Genomic DNA, 18,233 nt, shown 5'->3' on the forward strand with positions numbered 1-18,233 from the left:
CTTATTTTCCTACTAAGGTTTGAACTTTAAGAGTGTTTACACACGAGAGAAAAGTGAGAAAATGTTCATGCCTGATTGAGAAAGTGTATAAACGGTGTAGTGAGGGGTTTTACAGCTTTGAAACGTCTATAATAATTGTAAAAAATAACGCTGACTACGTCGCAGTTTTGCGTATTTTGGGCTATTTTTTAGAACGGAACTCCAGCGATTAATGAGGGACCACTGTAACACTTTATTGATTATATACTACAAAACAATTGATACGACGGCCGCTTTTGACGCTCTATTGGCACGCATCGTGATTGGTGAAGTTCTTATTCATTGCCGTCTTCCTGGCTTCCATGTCGTAAAATGAGGGTGTGTCTGAAGCGGAGTCTGAATATTTATGGGCGTGTTTATTATAATTACGATCATTTCCACCCGCCGCATTTATCAAGATCACGTCAGGCGTACGCCAGAAATGGGCAGGTGCGCAATGCTTGATACATGTCACAGCGACTTGGTGTATTTCAAGTTTACGCCGTAAATTTACGCCACAAGTGCGCAACATTGATACATGAGGCCCAGGAAGCGCTGCTTTGTACTTTAGTTGCAGTTCTGCAACACACTTGCTCCTGCTCACTACACACTATTTTCTACATAAAACACTTTGTTCAGAAATGAAATCTTACATTACCATCGGGAAAACACACCTATTCAAAATACAAAACACACTGGGTAACTGAAAATACTTAAACACACCTGAAAATACTTGCTTACAGAATTGAACACCAGTCAGCCAGATACAAAAAGGCCTCAGTTACGCCATTTTGAGAACTTCACAAGCATGGAGGCAGGGACAGAGACAGGGACAGGGACAGAGACAGAGAGAGAGGAAGACAGAGAAAGAGGAGGACATGGTCGAGGAGGCTGTGCAAGGACCATTATTTCAGATGACATACGAGCAACTTTAGTGGACCATGTCATAAACCAGAGGTGCCCAACCTTTTTTGAACTGAGGTCTACTTTTAAAGTTGACAGTGTATCGAGATCTACCGAGCCATGTTGAACACCACAGTGTAGCCACAATTTATTACGCACCAATATAATAACACAGTTTTGTGGCACAAATATGAAGTTTTAACAGTAATAATACATTATTGCAGTAAATGTGTGTAGTGCAAAGAATAAGCAAAAGCAGGCCTAGGACCGGCCTGTAACAACACAACAAACAACTCAAACAATACAATCCTTAATTCAAGCTGGAAAAGTTGTTCCCTACCTTAGTGGGACTAAGAGGAGGCAGCTTGTCTTTCATAATCCGGACAGTAGGAGCCGTAGGCAGGCCGCGAGGTGGTCATCTGTCATGGTGGATCTGTATTTTGACTTGATGATTTTCATGTGTGAAAAGGCAGATTCACAGATAAGTTGATCCAAAAAGTGAGTCAAATTCTGTGCAGTTTGTATGAGGTTGGGGTATTTTTCTTTCTGCATTAGATTCCAAAATTGGACGTTTAATCCAGGTGTTGCGCTGGATTTCACCTCAGTGTCATTTTTCAGTGTGAGGATCTCATTCTCAATAGCACAGCTGTCCAGGTTGAAGACTGATTCTGTTTTGGATGTTATACACTCCATATTTTCCCCAAATGGAAAACAGAGAAAAGTGAGAACAGGCTCAATGGAAGCAAAATCAGTAAAGCACCTGTCAAATTCTGACAAGATGCTCTGCACTTGCTCTGCATGACGTGCACTTTCAAACTCTGCACAGTCTTTGCCTTGATGCTTAAGTTCTGCATCCATGTGTGGAAAGTTCCGTAGATCACACTGTTGCAACCTGCTTAACTCCCTGGAGTCCGAGGGCATTTTTTGGACAGTTTACTCGCCTGGCATAAATGTTTTATTATTGCTGTTAACAGCTCTCCCTGCAACCCACAATCAAGTTTTATGTCTCTTTTTCAGGACAACTTGTTCTTTCATAATATATATGCTTTTGTTGTGTTTATAAGTGTAATAAAGGTTTACAATCACAAATAACAAAGAAAAAAGTAAAGCAGAAAGTAATTTTCCACACACATTTATTCAAAACACACAGCAAACTATAATAAACAACTGTTTTGACACTTTGTGAAGATAAGTTGAGGTTGTGTGAAAGACTGTACTGTCATGCCCCGCCCAGTTCCAGGCTTCAGCCCTTATTTTTCCTCTTTATTTAGTTCTGTTCCCTTTGCCCCAGCCTTGTTTTATTAATTGCCTACTTCATCGTGTGTTTATTCTATGTTCTATTTTTGCTTTGGCACATTCTTGTTACTTTTATTCTTCAGCCATGTTCCAGTTCCGTTCTAGTTTTGTTCTATCAGTCTGTGTTTTCATGGTTTATCATTTGGTTATTGTTTGCCTATTGTTTTTGCTGTTCTCATTTCTATTATGTAGTACTGTTATCACTTAGTTTCTGTTTTTCTTATAGTTTTGTCTGTCTGTTCCACTTGGTTTTGTCACAATGTGTTATTTCCCATGATTCTGTTTATCATGTTCTGGTTTGCTTTTCAGTCCTGATCAAGTTTAGATTTGTGCTCATGTTTTCTTTGTATGATCTGTAGTTGTCATGTCCAGTTTCATTGTTATCACAGTCTCTTCTCTTCACCGCTCACTTGCACCTGCCTGTTATTCTCTCTTTGTCTGCACTCCTCTCAGGTCTCTAAGTTGTCATGTCCAGTTTCATTGTTATCACAGTCTCTTTCTGATCACTCATGTCCCACACCTGCACTTTTGGCCACGCCCCATTCATCTGACATTTACTTGCCCATTTGTCACCGCCTTTCTGCATCTCTTTTGCCTCTTAGTTGTCACCTGACCACGCCCCCTTCCAGGCCCTTCCTCCTCCACGTGCACCTCATTATCTTATTAACATCTGTTCTTATTTAAACTGCTTCAGTTCACTTCCTCTCTGCTCGTTTGTTGATTCATTCACTCACCAGCACTTTGTTTCAGTCCTGTTTTGCCAAGCCGTGTTTTTTGACTCTGCTCTGTGTACCGGATCCTGCCTTTTGCCTCAGCCCTGACAACTCTGTTTGCTCGTGTACTGACCCTGCTTGTTTTTGACCACGTCCTCTGTCTTGTCCCTGCCTGGTACTTTTGCTCCGCGGACTGCCTTCCTGTTACTGAACCCAGGTCTGAATTAAACCATCCTTTACGCATACGTCCTGTGGTGAGCCTGCATTTGTGTCCAGCCTCTGTCTGTGTCTCGCCTCCGCTCAGTCCTGTCAGAACAAACGAGCCAGACATGGACACAGCGGGCTCGAACCCGGTCGACAGGAACCAGGACCCCGACGCCATCAAAATGATTTTTGATGACATTCAATTTTTCTTTGTGTGTTTCCGCGACTGCTACTCTCCAAAGGAAAAATTTGATTTTCTAGAGCAGGCATGGGAACTTTTGGAAGCTAATGTTTGGCTTTATGAGCTCTTCCCTGATCTGCAGGACCTGGACGCAATTTTTTCTGGCCAAAGACTTCCCGACTGGATAAAACATCCAGAGGCCCACCTGTATTCTCAACACCTGCCCTCTGATGACAACGCTGAGGAGCGACTGTGATGAAGATGAGATGACGATTCGTCAGAGACAGAGCATTTTGCAGTCCAGGACACGGTAAATGTGTTATTTAAGATACAGGACCTATTTTTTGAATATCAGGACAATCTGAGTCCACAGAACCGACGTCGCGTTCTGTCGGCCCTTGATCAGCTTTTACAAACCGAGTCAGACGTGGTCCACTCTTTTCCTGAACTGAAGAACATAAAATCTCATTTTAAGCAGGGCCAGGTTCCTCCATGCATCGAAGATCCGATTGAGTTTTTGTTTGAATCGGACATCACCACTGCCTGTTCAACCGCACCTCAGTACATAACAATTTCAGACGCAGCCTGGTGCGCATCAGTGCAAAAACCGGCCGCACCATCTCAGCCGGTGAAACCGGGATCACAGCCACGCTCAGCACCCATTCTGGCCCCTTCACGGGCACCACCTAAGCCTGCGCCGCATAAGACTCGTGTGGATTCCACACGCCCGCCACGGGCCGCAGCGGAGCCGGTCTCCACCGTGTTGACGCCATCAGCGCGTTGGCACCAGGAAGCCCCAACCGTGCTCACGTCTTGGACTTCTCATGCCCCGACTTCTCAGCATCTCCATGAAATGACAACGGCTGTTCCAAGCCTACCACCTGTACCAGCCCTTCGTAAGCCTCGTGCACCTGTGCCACGAAAGACCGCTCGCACCGCGCCAGCGGCTGAACCAGTCTCCACATTAGCGGCACCTGCGGCACCAGCGGCTGAACAGCTTCCGCGCGCACCCGCACCTGCGGCTGGAACCACACTCCGCGCTAGCGGCACCTGCGGCCCTCCAGCTGAACCAGACTCCGCGCGCACCGCGCCAGTGGCTGAACCAGACTCCGGGTGCACCGCGCCAGCGGCTGAACCAGACTCCGCGCGCCACCGTGCCTGCGGCACCTGCGGCTGGACCAGACTCTGCGCGCCCCGCGCCAGCGGCACCTGCTGCTGAACCAGTCTTCCGCGCGCATTGCGCCAGCGGCACCTGCGGCTGAACCAGTCTCTGAGCACACTGCTTCTGCGGCACCAGCTGCCGGACCGGCCTCAGTGCACGCCGCTCCGCAGCCTGTTACGACTGCCTTCCTGTTACTGAACCCAGGTCTGAATTAAACCATCCTTTGCGCATACGTCCTGTGGTGAGCCTGCATTTGTGTCCAGCCTCTGTCTGTGTCTCGCCTCGCTCAGTCCTGTCATGTACAACAAAAAGTTCAAACAATAAACAAAAATGCACATTTTGAACAATATATACAAAATGGTCTATGCGTTTATGCTCCAGTCTGAGGAGCGGCCCCTCTCCCTCACCTCATTGATATGGTAAACAGTGCTTTATGCCAGAGGAGAGAGCCACAGAGTTACCAGTAACATTCAAATGCAAACTAGTGGAGCAATCCTGATAGTTACACACTCTTTGTTTGAGCACATGAGATTGTCATGCAAGGCTCTCCGTCTGCTTTCCCTTTCCCTGTGCATAATGGCGCCGGGCACATTGGAGGGGTTAGGGGCTATTCAAATAGGCCAACTAGTAAGATATCACTCCTGAAAACGATCTTTGGTTTATCACGTGAGGTAAATCTGCCCTACGATTGGATTTTGGAAACCATGTGACGGTGAACCAATTTCCGAATTGGACACTCACATTGCGCACGTCATCACACAGCTTCTATGAGGAGTACAAAGGTGGCTGACGGTGGATTGAAAGTCCGCGGAGTTAACTTTTCAGCAAAAAAAAAAAGTTGTATACAACGGCATCGTCCCAGAGGGTTAATAGCAAGTGTAACTTGCTTTTAAACGTGTTCACGGAGCTGATCAGTCAGTCAGATCAATAAGAAAAACTAAATCCAAGAACCACTGACTGTCTTCTCGCTGTGCATATTCAGCATGAGTTGACTGTTTCAGAAATTCTTTAATTTCAGGCAACTGAGAAAACCGTTCAAGAAATTTCCCTCGGCTGAGCCATTGAACATCTGTGTGCAGCAGCAGATCTGTGTGTTCTGCACCTGTCTCCAGCCTGTGCACAAAATAATCACCTCTGCAGACTCCTGACTCGAACAGAATGAGCAATTTTGTTGCGCACGTCCATGACGTCTTCCATATTTAAAATCTTCCCACACAAACCTTGCTGGGAATTATGCAATGGTAATTCAGGAAGTCTGGGAAAGATTCACACTGTTTGGACAATCCGATGAACCCAGCGGTACGTCCGACCATCACTGGAACCCCATCAGTGGTTATGGAAATGAGTTCGTAGAGGGGCAGCTGGCTCTTATTAACAAATTCCATAAAAACCTGAAAAACATCTGTACCTCTCGTTTGCAAAATGGTCAGCAGCTCTTCTTTTACATTCATGTTGTCAAAAACCACTCTGATAAGCTGAGCCACGTCCACAGTATCAGTGGATTCATCGAATTACAGAGGAAAAACACTCACATGCCTCTATCATTCCTCAGTTGCCGTTCAGTATCCTCCGCCATGAACTTGCGTCGTCGTGTAACAGACTTTCTTGAGAGCTGCACATCCTGAATAGCAGACACGATCTCCTTCTGATTTTAAAATCGACAAAGAGCACACATGCAGTTTCCATGAATGCTGATGGGTTTGCCAATTGAATATAAACGAAAAAAATAGTCTTCCTCCACTCTGGATGAAAATGATCATTTTTGGATCTTTGTGCCTCCGCCATTGTACGCCTCGCCTCACTCTCCACTGTAGCTCCTCACGACCTCTTGACCCTGCACATGCGCACATAGAATGAACTGTGGGAGATCCCCCCCCCCCACCCTCATGCAATCGACTGGAAACCAGCCCGCAATCGACCAGCTGGTCACGCCCGTCATAAACATGAATATGACCTGACTATGAGAGAAGCTGGACAAAGAGTCCACCCTCATCTACGCCGTTTCACAGCTTCCTCCATAATGAGGACATTCAGACTGGAAACAGGTACGTCCTCAACTCTCTACTCAGACTGTACCTACAGTACTGTACCATATCACATGACCGTACCGTATCACATGTACTGTATTCAGTGTTGTATAAAGTACCGGAAAATCACATTTAAGTAAAAGTACAGACACCCATTTAAAAAATGACTGGTAGAAGTTCAAGTCACTGATTGAAATGCTGCTCAAGTAAAGTCTTAAAGTATCTAGTATTTATTGTACTTAAGTATGACAAGTAATGTACAACCTAAATGTACTCAATATTGAAAGTAAAAGTACGAGTAAATGTTAATAATCAAAAACGGACTGATTTTTATTTTTATTTTTAATAATAGTTTATCTAGGCTTGTAAATGACTGGTAGTATTAGTCAAAAATACTGAAAATTGTGCACATCACACAAAAACACTTCAGAAACAGGTTTCAAAACCTAAACCAGAGTAGGATACTCACTAGGTGTTCACAGGAAACAGTTATTTATAGTTATTTTCATTGTTACATGGTTTTATCTTTTCTGTTGTGTTTGTTTCATTCTGGTTCTTTTTTGTCTCTTTCTCTAAAATTGTACTGTAACATTATTAGTCTATTATTATTGACTATTATTGTCTATTATGTAGACTATTATTGTGTTGCTATTATTAATATATGAATAAAAATGAATTCAAAAAATTACAATTTGACTCTTTTACAACAACAACGCTGAGCCATTAATTATACAGAAAACAAATCAACACAAACATGCTGATGCGAACAGCTTAATGCTAACTTTAACATTGAAACGCCATAGACATGCTAACCCGTTAGCATCAGTCCTGTTTTTAAGTTATAAAATACATCTATCAACTGTTTCAGAAGACCATAACATCTGCGAATCACTGCTTCGATTGGTTCAAGGTTCAAGAAAAGCCGGTGCTGCAGAGAAGTTGATCACAGACCTGCTGCAGGTCTGTAATCAATGTAGAGAAATGATCATTTTCCTGACAAACACCCCTCAAGTGTGCAACTGCAAAAAGCCTACTGGACATAACTCATGACAAATCGGCCTGACTTCGTTGCAGTCACTAGTAATCAGTGGTGTCTCTGGGTGAAAACACGACCTTTTTCGCATACATGTCAACCCCTTTGAGGGTCAACCAGTATAACCACGTCAGAAATCCATAAATCACCACAAAATCCTTATAACCTCCAAATCGCACCAAAATCAGTTTTATTACATTACACACAACCGCCATAGCGGTATCACATAACTGGGTTTTTGTTCACATATTATGAGTTGCCACAATGACATTAAAGTCCGGATCATGAGTTTTTCCTCCACAGTTGAATTTCAAACAATACAGATCTAATATTCATTGTGTCAAGCTGCATTTTATAGAACTGAATGTGTCAAATTGAGTTATTTTTTTACAGAAACAAGAACTGTGTGTCACTAGTGGAAATAAAATCATGAAAAATAAATTGAATATAATGAAGAAAAGAAAACACCTCAGAACCTCATCAAGTGTATCGAAAATCACCTCGCCAGTGCTGATGTTGCAGACGGGCAATGTCGATGATCCTCGACTTCACCCGTGTTTATTAGGGATGGGTATGGGTATTAGGGATCGATACCATTATCGATTCCGCTTATCGTTCCGATTCCTTATCAATTCCCTTATCGATACCTCTTGTGATTTTTTTGTGTACTAAAGTAGGCTTTACAGGTTTTCAATGTCAGCAGGTCAAAGAGCTTTTTCTTATCATGCACCAGCTCTGTGGAACGGTCTTCCTGCGACATGAGACAGTTGGAGTCTGTGGACATTTTTAATTAAGTCAGGCCTTAACCCCTTAACACCTATCGTCGCATATATGCTACAATATTTGACTCAAATATGCAACATACCAAATTGACCAGTATGCCTGTTGTCGCAAATTTGCAACATACCATTATTATTATTATTATAACATTATAACATAAAGTCATTACCAAAATAACAAAATTACTATTTATTTTTTGTGCAAAAGTGAGATTAATAATTTCAACATTATTTACCATCTACTTAAAGGCAAAAACACACACAAAACATTTTTTTATATACAGCTATATAAATTCAGGCGTTAAGGGGTTAAAGCCCATTTTTATTCTCTTTCTTATGAATAGTTTTTATATTTTATGTTTAATCTTTTACTTCTGTTTTAATTATGTATTTGAATTTTTTTTATTTTTATTTGTTTATTTTAGTTATTTTATGTTGAACTGTTCTGTGTGAGGCCCCTTGAGACGGCTTTTGTTGTGATTTGGTGCTTATAAGACGATAATTGAATTGAATTGAACAACATTTTATGAGTCTTAAAGTAAATAAATATGAAATTGGCTCACTGGATCCTTAAACTTTGAACATAATAAACTCTACATGGTGGATCCTTGATCTCTGGACATAACAGAAACAAAATCTGTAGTTTTTGTCAAAAGCATTCCTTCAGACATTATTGGCATGAATGTCTTTCCATATATCTGATCTGAGCTCTTACAGCTGCTGTGCTGTATGTCAGCATCAGTTTAATTCATAAAGAACACAGGACGTCTCATTTTGGGAAGAAAAGAAACATTTTAGTCGATTGTAGTTTATTTTCTGTATTACAGCATTTGGAAAGAGGTGACATTTTTATTTAAAGCGGCAATTTGAAGTTATTAATTCTGACTGGACTCTGTCTGTCTCAGCAGAGAGCCGCGCAGCTGCACGGCTCCAAATGCACGGAATGGAGGACGATTCTCATTTCTTGACTGTAACAAGACAAGAGTCCCAGTTAGTGACTTTAATCCACACAAAAGTGACTCACGGTATTTTAATAGCTTTGAGAGAAGTTAAGAAGCGGACTTGCCGTTTCTGAAGAGCAGCGAATCAAAGAACCAACGAACCAGTGGTTCGAAGCATTGCTTCAATGACTCACGCATCAAAGTGGAGTCACGCTGCAGACCAAACCCTGATAATCCGTAAGAGTTTATTTGTATGTCCGTATGACTCTGAAACTCGAAAAAATCCATATAATTTACGGACAATCCGTATAGGTTGACATGTATGTCTCCGCGTGTGTGTGTTTTTTTGTTTTTTTTTGTAACGAGTAACGACAGGGCGAAAAGAAAATGTATCGGAGTAGAAGTATGCAATTAAGGTCGGAAAAGTAGTGAAGTAAAAGTGAAAGTAAGCTGAATTTAAAAAACTCAAGTAAATACAAAGTCTCCCAAAACGTACTTAAGTACAGTAGTGAAGTATTTTTACTTCGTTACTATACAACACTGACTGTATTGTAGAGTGGCTAATGCTTCTTCCCTAACAAAAGTGGTGTGAAACATGCCATAATAACCTGTTGAGATATTTCAGTACTGTGTATGCTATATACAGTAAAGTACAGTATTTGCAGTACCATAAAAAAGAAGCAAACCAATACAGTAACAATTTGTGGTTGCATTTTTCCACAGAATGGGCAGAAGACCTGCTGGTGGTGGACACCAATGCTTGTTGACCCAACAGCAGGAACTTTCCATAGTGAACCTAGTCAGGGCAAACAATGTAATCTGTCTCCACCAGCTACAGGAAGAAATATTCAACAACAAGAATCAAGTTAGCATGACTACTGTTGTGAAAGTGTAGGAACACAGACCCACAACAGGGGACGTAAATGAACGGGAACGGATAAGCCATACAGTAACAATTTAATGTTGTGAAGTGCACAACGGAATACAGACAAATACAGTTTTGGTAATACAGACAATTATATGTAGAGTGACGTGTGGGCAGGCTTGAGGATAGAAGATGTCCGTCCAGAACCGAGCCACATCCCACACGGCCCTCACCACCAACGGATCTGAAGAACACCGGAGCCGCCAACTCCTGGATCCCCAGGTGGCCACCATCTCCAGCTGTCAGACCTGGTACTGCTGGCAAAGAACAGAAACAGTGTAGATGAGTGTGTGTTCGCACACTCAGTAATTCCACAGTCTGTGTTCTTTTTGGGAGGGAGCACCTCCACCTCCAATCACACACTCGTGCAGCTCCTGTCTAACCACTTATCTGGTTGGAGTGTGAAGCGAAGCCGTCGCTGATCACACCAATCGCCAATTGCACAGATAAGGAAAACACCACAGGAAAACGGCTGCAAAAGAGTTCAGACTAAGACAGTTTTAAGTCAGCAGAGAAATTACCTCTTACGGTAGCTGATTTCTCGGCGGGGAGGTGGAGTTGCAGTCCGGCTTTTATGGTGATGTGGATGATGAGTGACAGCTGGTGCTGATGATGAGTGACAGCTGTCACTCTCTGTTGCTCCGACGCCCTCTTGTGCTTGAAGCCCGCACTTCAGGCAGGGCGCCATCTGGTGGTGGTGGGCCAGCAGTACCTCCTCTTCAGTGGCCCACACAACAGGACCCCCCCCCCCCCCTCAACGGGCGCCTCCTGGCGCCCGACCAGGCTTGTCAGGGTGACGGGTGTAGAAATCGGCCAGGAGGGCCGGGTCCAGGATGAAGCTCCTCTTCACCCAGGAGCGTTCTTCAGGTCCATACCCCTCCCAGTCCACCAGATACTGGAACCCCCGACCCTTCCGACGGACGTCCAGGAGCCGACGCACAGTCCATGCCGGCTCCCCGTCGATGATCCGGGCAGGAGGCGGTGTAGGTCCAGGGGTGCAGAGTGGTGAAGTGTGGTGAGGCTTGAGGCGTGACACATGGAAAACCGGGTGGATCCGCAGTGAAGCTGGCAGCCTCAGCTTCACTGCGGCCGGACTGAGGACTTTGAGGATGGGAAATGGTCCAATAAACCTGTCCTTGAGCTTCTGTGAGTCCACCTGAAGAGGGATGTCACCGCTGCTAGGGTGAATTGGGGGAAGAGTGAGGCTGTTCTGATGGGGAGGTGGCGGGACGCTGCTGCTCCCTGTCTGCCGCATGGTTTGCGGTGGGGAGTGGAGGGGTTGAAGGTGCTGGGTGTGTTTCTGGGAACGGAAGGGTATTGTCAGAAGAATTGGGAGGGCATGGTGGAGAAGGTGTGTGCCAGACTGTCCAAATGGCAATGGTTGCTGCCCCAGTTGTCTTACAGGGGGCGGGTTCTGGTCGCTAATAACTTGGCCGCTTCGGCGCTGTGGCACAGACTGTCTGTTCTCCCTCCACCACACGGCCTTATTGAGCAGCTGCAGCGGATGTTGGTGGATTTTTTCTGGTCGGGTCATCACTGGATCAGGGCTCCCGTGCTGTATATGCCTCTTCACGAAGGAGGTCAAGGGTTGGTGGACATTGCTGCTCGGGTGACGGCCTTCAGGTTGCGGGCCGCTCAGAGACTGTTGTATGGCTCAGGTTTGAGCTGGCAGGATACTGCCCGTGTCCTGCTGAGAAGGAAGGCTGCTTTGGGATATGACAAACATCTGTTTCTCCTACGTCAGTGGGACGTCGGTGGGACGCGTACCTCAGTTTTTTACCAGTCTGTTCTCCAAGCATGGCGGGTCCTCTGCGCACGTCTGTTGGGAGGCTGAAGGAGGCGTCGGGAGTTCGGTCCTCCAGGATGCTGCTTAGGGTGGTGGAGGAGGTCTGTGCTTCCCTGCCGGGGCCCCACAGAGCATTTGCTGAGACTCGTATTCTGTCTGACCAGTGGGATGATGACTGTGAATATGTGTTCCCCTCTCTAACTGTCTCGCCCTCGGTGGGGGGGTGGCAGGAAGAGCAGGGAGCTCTCCTATCTTTCAGGTCACCTGTTTTGGGAGAGTTTGAGGGTATTGGTAAAAGGGCACTCTACTTTGCCTGCGTTAAGGTGTCACACTTACGCTCGTTGGCAGGGTTGGCGGCGTCGAAGTGGTCAGGGTTTTTTGGTGCCGCCGTGTCTCCTGTGGGGTGCTGGCGTAGCCTGTACAAACCCCCGGTCGACAAACGTACAGGGGATCTTCAGTGGAGGATTGTGCATGGGCTTTTGGCTACGAACGGGTATCTGGCACACCTGGATCCAGGGGTGGATGGGGTTTGTCCATTCTGTCCGCTCAGGGAAACTATTCACCATGTTTTTGCGCAGTGTAATCGCTTGGGAGGGCTGTTTGGGTTGCTGGGGAGGTGGTTTCGCGGGTTGGGGTTGCCGTTCACTATGGAATTGTTTATTTTTTGTCCGAAATATCGCGCACACTCCAGGGGTTTGCATGTGTTGATTAACCTGCTTTGTGGACTTGCCAAGCTGGCCATCTGGAAGACTCGGAAAAACTGTGTTTTGGCTCTGGGGTCGGTGGACCCTGAGCTTATGCTGAAGGGACTCTTGGCGGCCCGGATTAGGGTGGAATTCCAGTTTTATGCTCTGACTGATAACATGGACACCTTTCGGACAGTGTGGTGTAGGAATGATGTTCTTTCGTCTGTACGGACTGGGAGCTTGGTGCTTCATTTCTGATGCCTGGGGGGGAAAAAAAACAAAACAAAACAAAAAAACAGAAGCCCATGTCACCAATGTAAATGATGTACTTCACCTGTTGTGAATAAAGGTGTTTTAAATCTCAAATCTCTCTTTCTCTCTCTCTCACACTCACTCTCGTTCTCTCTCTCTCACTTTCTCTCTCTTTCTCTCTCTGTCTCTCTCTCTCTCTCCTCTCTCTCTCTCTCTCTCTGTCTCTCTGTCTCTCTTCTCTGTCTCTCTCTCTCTTTCTCTCTCTCTCTTTCTCTCTCTCTCTCTCTCTCTCTCTCTTTATCTCTCTCTCTCACTTTCTTCTCTCTCTCTTGCTGTCTCTCTCTCTCTCACACTCTCTCTCTCTTTCTCTCTCTCTCACTTTCTCTCTTCTCTCTCTCACTTTCTCTCTCTCTCTTGCTGTCTCTTTCTCTTTCTCTCACACTCTCTCTTTCTCTCTCTCTCACTTTCTCTCTCTCTCTCTTGCTGTCTCTTTCTCTCTCTCACACTCTCTCTCTTTCTCTCTCTCTCACTTTCTCTCTCTCTCTGCTGTCTCTTTCTCTCTCTCACACTCTCTCTCTTTCTCTCTCTCTCACTTTCTCTCTCTTTCTCTCTCACTTTCTCTCTCTCTCTTGCTGTCTCTTTCTCTCTCTCACACTCTCTCTCTTTCTCTCTCTCTCACTTTCTCTCTCTCTCTCTTGCTGTCTCTTTCTCTCTCCCTCACACTCTCTCTCTTTCGCTCTCTCTCACACTCTCTCTCTCTCTTGCTGTCTCTTTCTCTCTCACACACACTCTCTTTCTCTCTTTCTCTTGCTGTCTCTTTCTCTCTCTCACACACACCCTCTCTCTCACTCTCTCTCTCTTTCTCTCTCTCTTTCTCTCTCTCTTGCTGTCTCTTCTCTCTCTCTCACACACACCCTCTCTTTTCTCTCTCTCTTGCTGTCTCTTTCTCTCTCTCACACACACCCTCTCTCTCACTCTCTCTCTTTCTCTCTCTCTCTTGCTGTCTCTTTCTCTCTCACACACACCCTCTCTCTCTCTTTCTCTCTCTCTCACACTCTCTCTTTTTCTCTCTCACTTTCTCTCTCGCTCTCTTGCTGTCTCTTTCTCTCTCACACTCTCTCTCTCTCTCACTTTCTCTCTCTCTCTCTTGCTGTCTCTTTCTCTCTCTCACACACTCTCTCTCTTCTCTCTCACTTTCTCTCTCTCTCTTTCTCTCTCTCTCACTTTCTCTCTCTTGCTGTTTCTTTCTCTCTCACACACTCTCTCTCTTTCTCTCACTTTCTCTCTCTCTTTCTCTCTCACTTTCTCTCTCTCTCTTGCTGTCTCTTTCTCTCTCTCTCACTTTCTCTCTCTTCTCTCTCTCTCACACACCCTCTCTCTCTCTCTCTCTCTTGCGGTCTCTTTCTCTCTCTCTCACACTCTCTCTCTTTCTCTCTCTCATGTTCTCTCTCTCTTTCTCTCTCTCTCACACACCCTCTCTTTCTCTCTCTCTCTCTCTCTCTCTCTCACACTCTCTCTTTCTCTCTCTCACTTTCTCTCTCTCTTTATCTCTCTCTCTCACTCTCTCTCACTTTCTCTCTCTCTCTCTCTTGCTGTCTCTTTCTCTGTCTCTCACACACCCTCTCTTTCTCTCTCTCTCATTTTCTCTCTCTTTCTCTCTCTCTCACACTCTCTTTCTCTCTCTCTCACACTCTCTTTCTCTCTCTCTCACGTTCTCTCTCTCTTTCTCTCTCTCACACTCTCTTTCTCTCTCTCTCACACTCTCTTTCTCTCTCTCTCACGTTCTCTCTCTCTTTCTCTCTCTCTCACACACCCTCTCTTTCTCTCTCTCTCTCACACACTCTCTTTCTCTCTCTTGCTGTCTCTTTCTCTCTCTCACACACCCTCTCTTTCTCTCTCTTGTTCTCTCTCACTTTCTCTCTCTCTCACTCTCTCACTTTCTCTCTCTCTCTCTCTCTCTCTTTATCTCTCTCTCACACACTCTCACTCTCTCTCACTTTCTCTCTCTCTCTCACACACCCTCTCTTTCTCTCTCTCACTCTCTCTCACTTTCTCTCTCTCTTTCTCTCTCTCACTCTCTCTCACTTTCCCTCTCTCTCTTTATCTCTCTCTCGCACACACTCTCTCTCGCTCTCTCTCACTTTCTCTCTCTCTCTTTCTCACACACCCTCTCTTTCTCTCTCTTGCTCTCTCTCACTTTCTCTCTCTCTCGCTGTCTCTTTATCTGTCTCTCACACACCCTCTCTTTCTCTCTCTCGCTCTCTCTCACTTTCCCTCTCTCTCTCTCTCTTTCTCTCTCTCTCTCACACACCCTCTCTTTCTCTCTCTCGCTCTCTCACTTTCTCTCTCTCTCTTTCTCTCTCTCTCTCTCTCACACACCCTCTCTCTCTCTCTCTCGCTCTGTCTCACTTTCTCTCTCTCTCTCTTGCTGTCTCTTTATCTCTCGCTCACACACCCTCTCTTTCTCTTTCTCCATTTATCTCTCTCTCACACACTCTCTCGCTCTCTCTCACTTTCTCTCTCTCTCTTCCTCTCTCTCTCTCACTTTAGAATGCTTTGCGAGCTGTTTCATGTGGACAGACTGTTTCATTCACACACAAAGTAAATAAAGGGGCTTCATTTGTGCTCTGAGTGTCAACTATGAGACATTGTATGTAGACAGGTGTGTCTTTCCAAATCATGTCCAGTCAACTTTTATATTGTCATTATGGGGTATTGTGTGTGGAATTTGGGGGAAAAATGAATTTACTCAATTTTGGAATAAGGCTGTAACACAGGAAAATGAGGAAAAAGTGAAGCCCTGTGAATACTTTCTGCACTGTAGGTTTGACATCAGCCTATAATTTTCAGAAGACCAGGATCATGGTTAGAGTTCTTAAGTATTGGTTTCATCACTGTGGATTTAAAACATTTAGGAACACATCCTGAGGGACATGACAGATTAATAATTTCTAGCACTGTCGGCCCAAGACTGGGCCACAGGTCCTTAAACAGTTTTGTTGGTATAGGATCAAAAAGACCCACTGTACGTTTAGCGGAAGTTACAAGTTCCCTCAGCACACCCAGTGAGATACTATCAAATTCAATAAGTCTAAGAGAGGTATCAGTGATATGACTTGTATCAGTAACAGGGTGCAGTACTGGGACAAAGGCATGCTGGAATATATTTGACCGAATGTCTTCTATTTTCTTCTCAAAGTAATCCAGGAAATCTTGTGCTGTAAAAGGAAAGCGACTCACTGGTGGTTGTTCATGCCACCATGTGGAACAAGAACTTTGAGTTAAGCTTGTTTTTGTTGATCAAATCAGAGTAGTAGGTCCACTTTGTAGCCAGTAAAGCATGCTGATAGTCTAAGATAGCATCACGCCAAGCAAGGTGGAATACTTCTAATTTTGAACTACGTCATTTCCGTACCGAACCAAGGTGACTGTTTTTGTTTGGTTTTTTTTGGTGGGGGGGGTAGTGTAGTGGAGCGATCATGTTCATTGTGTTTGTGAAAGCTGAGTTTAAACTGTCCAAAAGACTATTGCGTGATCATGTTCCAAAACGCTAAGATATCAGGTGGTCTGGCTCCAAGTCCATTTGTAGTTAAAGGACGTGTGACACTGAAATCATAACAATTTAGATTTGGGCTGTTAGTGACCAGCTGATGATCTACTGGGATTACTCTGTGCACTTCTGTGACCGGTTTCAAAGTGTACGGCTTTCACAGCAAACAGCTACGGAGCTACAGGTGATGTGGTTACTAGTAGAAGTGTCCCAGTGTGCACTTCAATGAGCTGAGGCACAGATTAATTCCAAAGTTTCCATAAGTGTAATGTTGTGTTCTGACGACTCGTTTTAAGTGATAACTGTTCATTTTGATGCAGTCACAGTAAAAGCAGCAGCTGTGAGAAGTTTTTTGTGCACCTGCACGACCACGAGTCATAAACACAGCCTGTTAAAAATGCCAACAAGTGTTGTATATAACTGTGAAAAATCTAATCTATATATATATATATCTGTGTCATCACAGAGACTTTCCACATCCATTAAGCGTCAATAAAAAGCTGACATGTGGGTTAAACCAGCGTAGACACACACAGACACACACACAGTAAATTGCTCCACTGAAAAGAACACAAAGCAAAAGATGAAAAAAATTTAACATTCCACTCACCCAGTGTAAAGATTTCCAAATTAGTCGACAACAAAAACAAGTCCCCACACACGCGTCACGCGCGCACAATCTCAGTTGCGATCGCCAGCCATGGAATGGTTCACTCATTCACACTCGGATCCACAGCCAGAGATCATTTTCAAGTTCCACTCGGCCAGAGAATAATGTCCAGGTCCACTTGCTCTTGCGTTCTGATCGCGCGCGGGCGCACGGCCATAATTTCCGATTGCAGCTCTGCCTTCAACACAACTTCTGTCAGGATCGTAGCACATTAGAGACTTAGCTCCTGAAAATAGCGTCTTCTGAGTTTTTCCAATATGAGTCATACGAGGGTAGGCTGAAAAGTTCTAAGACTCACTATGATGCAGTTAATGCATTAACTGTGTATAACTGTACATCTGCATGTCCAGGCATGTCCATGATCATAGCAGCATGCAGCTGCCACACAAACAGCAGAGTCACCACACTTTAAGCTCCAAAATCCAACAGACTCTGAAAAAGTTAAGAGTTTCGGGGTGAAGTGTGTCGTCTCCTCTGTAAATCCAAGCCGCTGCTCCGAAACTTCATTATTGGACAGAACATCATTCGCATTGCTCTGTCTGTCTCTGTGTGGGATGCTTGTGTTTTGTTCTTAACTTCGTCACACACAGAGAAATGCCGAGAATGCCGAGTGAGACATTTTTAGGAAATGCACCTTCTTTGGTACGGGAGAGGAATCAAAAACATCAGAAACCACTAATTATGAGGGCATGTGTCAGGGAGGCTTACAATCATGAGTACTTTGACATGTCCTTTAAGGAGTTGATGTGACACCGTGAAGATAAATAAGTGTCTCGTCCAAGTGGACAAGACAAAGAGACTGTAAACGTCACAAGTGAGTAATCTGACACCACAGATGCAAAAGACACAATATTAATATTTGAGACAGTAATACAACAAGTGAGGACCAGATCCAGGGTATTTCCACTAATGTGTGTTGAATCCTGAATGCATTGCTGGAATCCTAATACATCCGCAATGTCCATAAATGATTTGTAGAGGGGATCAGAAGGCTTATTTATATGAATGTCGAAGTCACCAACAATCAGAATGTTATCTGCATGGGTTGACAAGTTAGAAATAAACTCACCAAATTCATCTAAGAATTCAGAATATGGGGCCAGGGGC

The sequence above is a fragment of the Thalassophryne amazonica genome, chromosome 16, assembly GCF_902500255.1.
Source record: "Thalassophryne amazonica chromosome 16, fThaAma1.1, whole genome shotgun sequence".
NCBI classification, from domain to species: Eukaryota; Metazoa; Chordata; class Actinopteri; order Batrachoidiformes; family Batrachoididae; genus Thalassophryne; species Thalassophryne amazonica.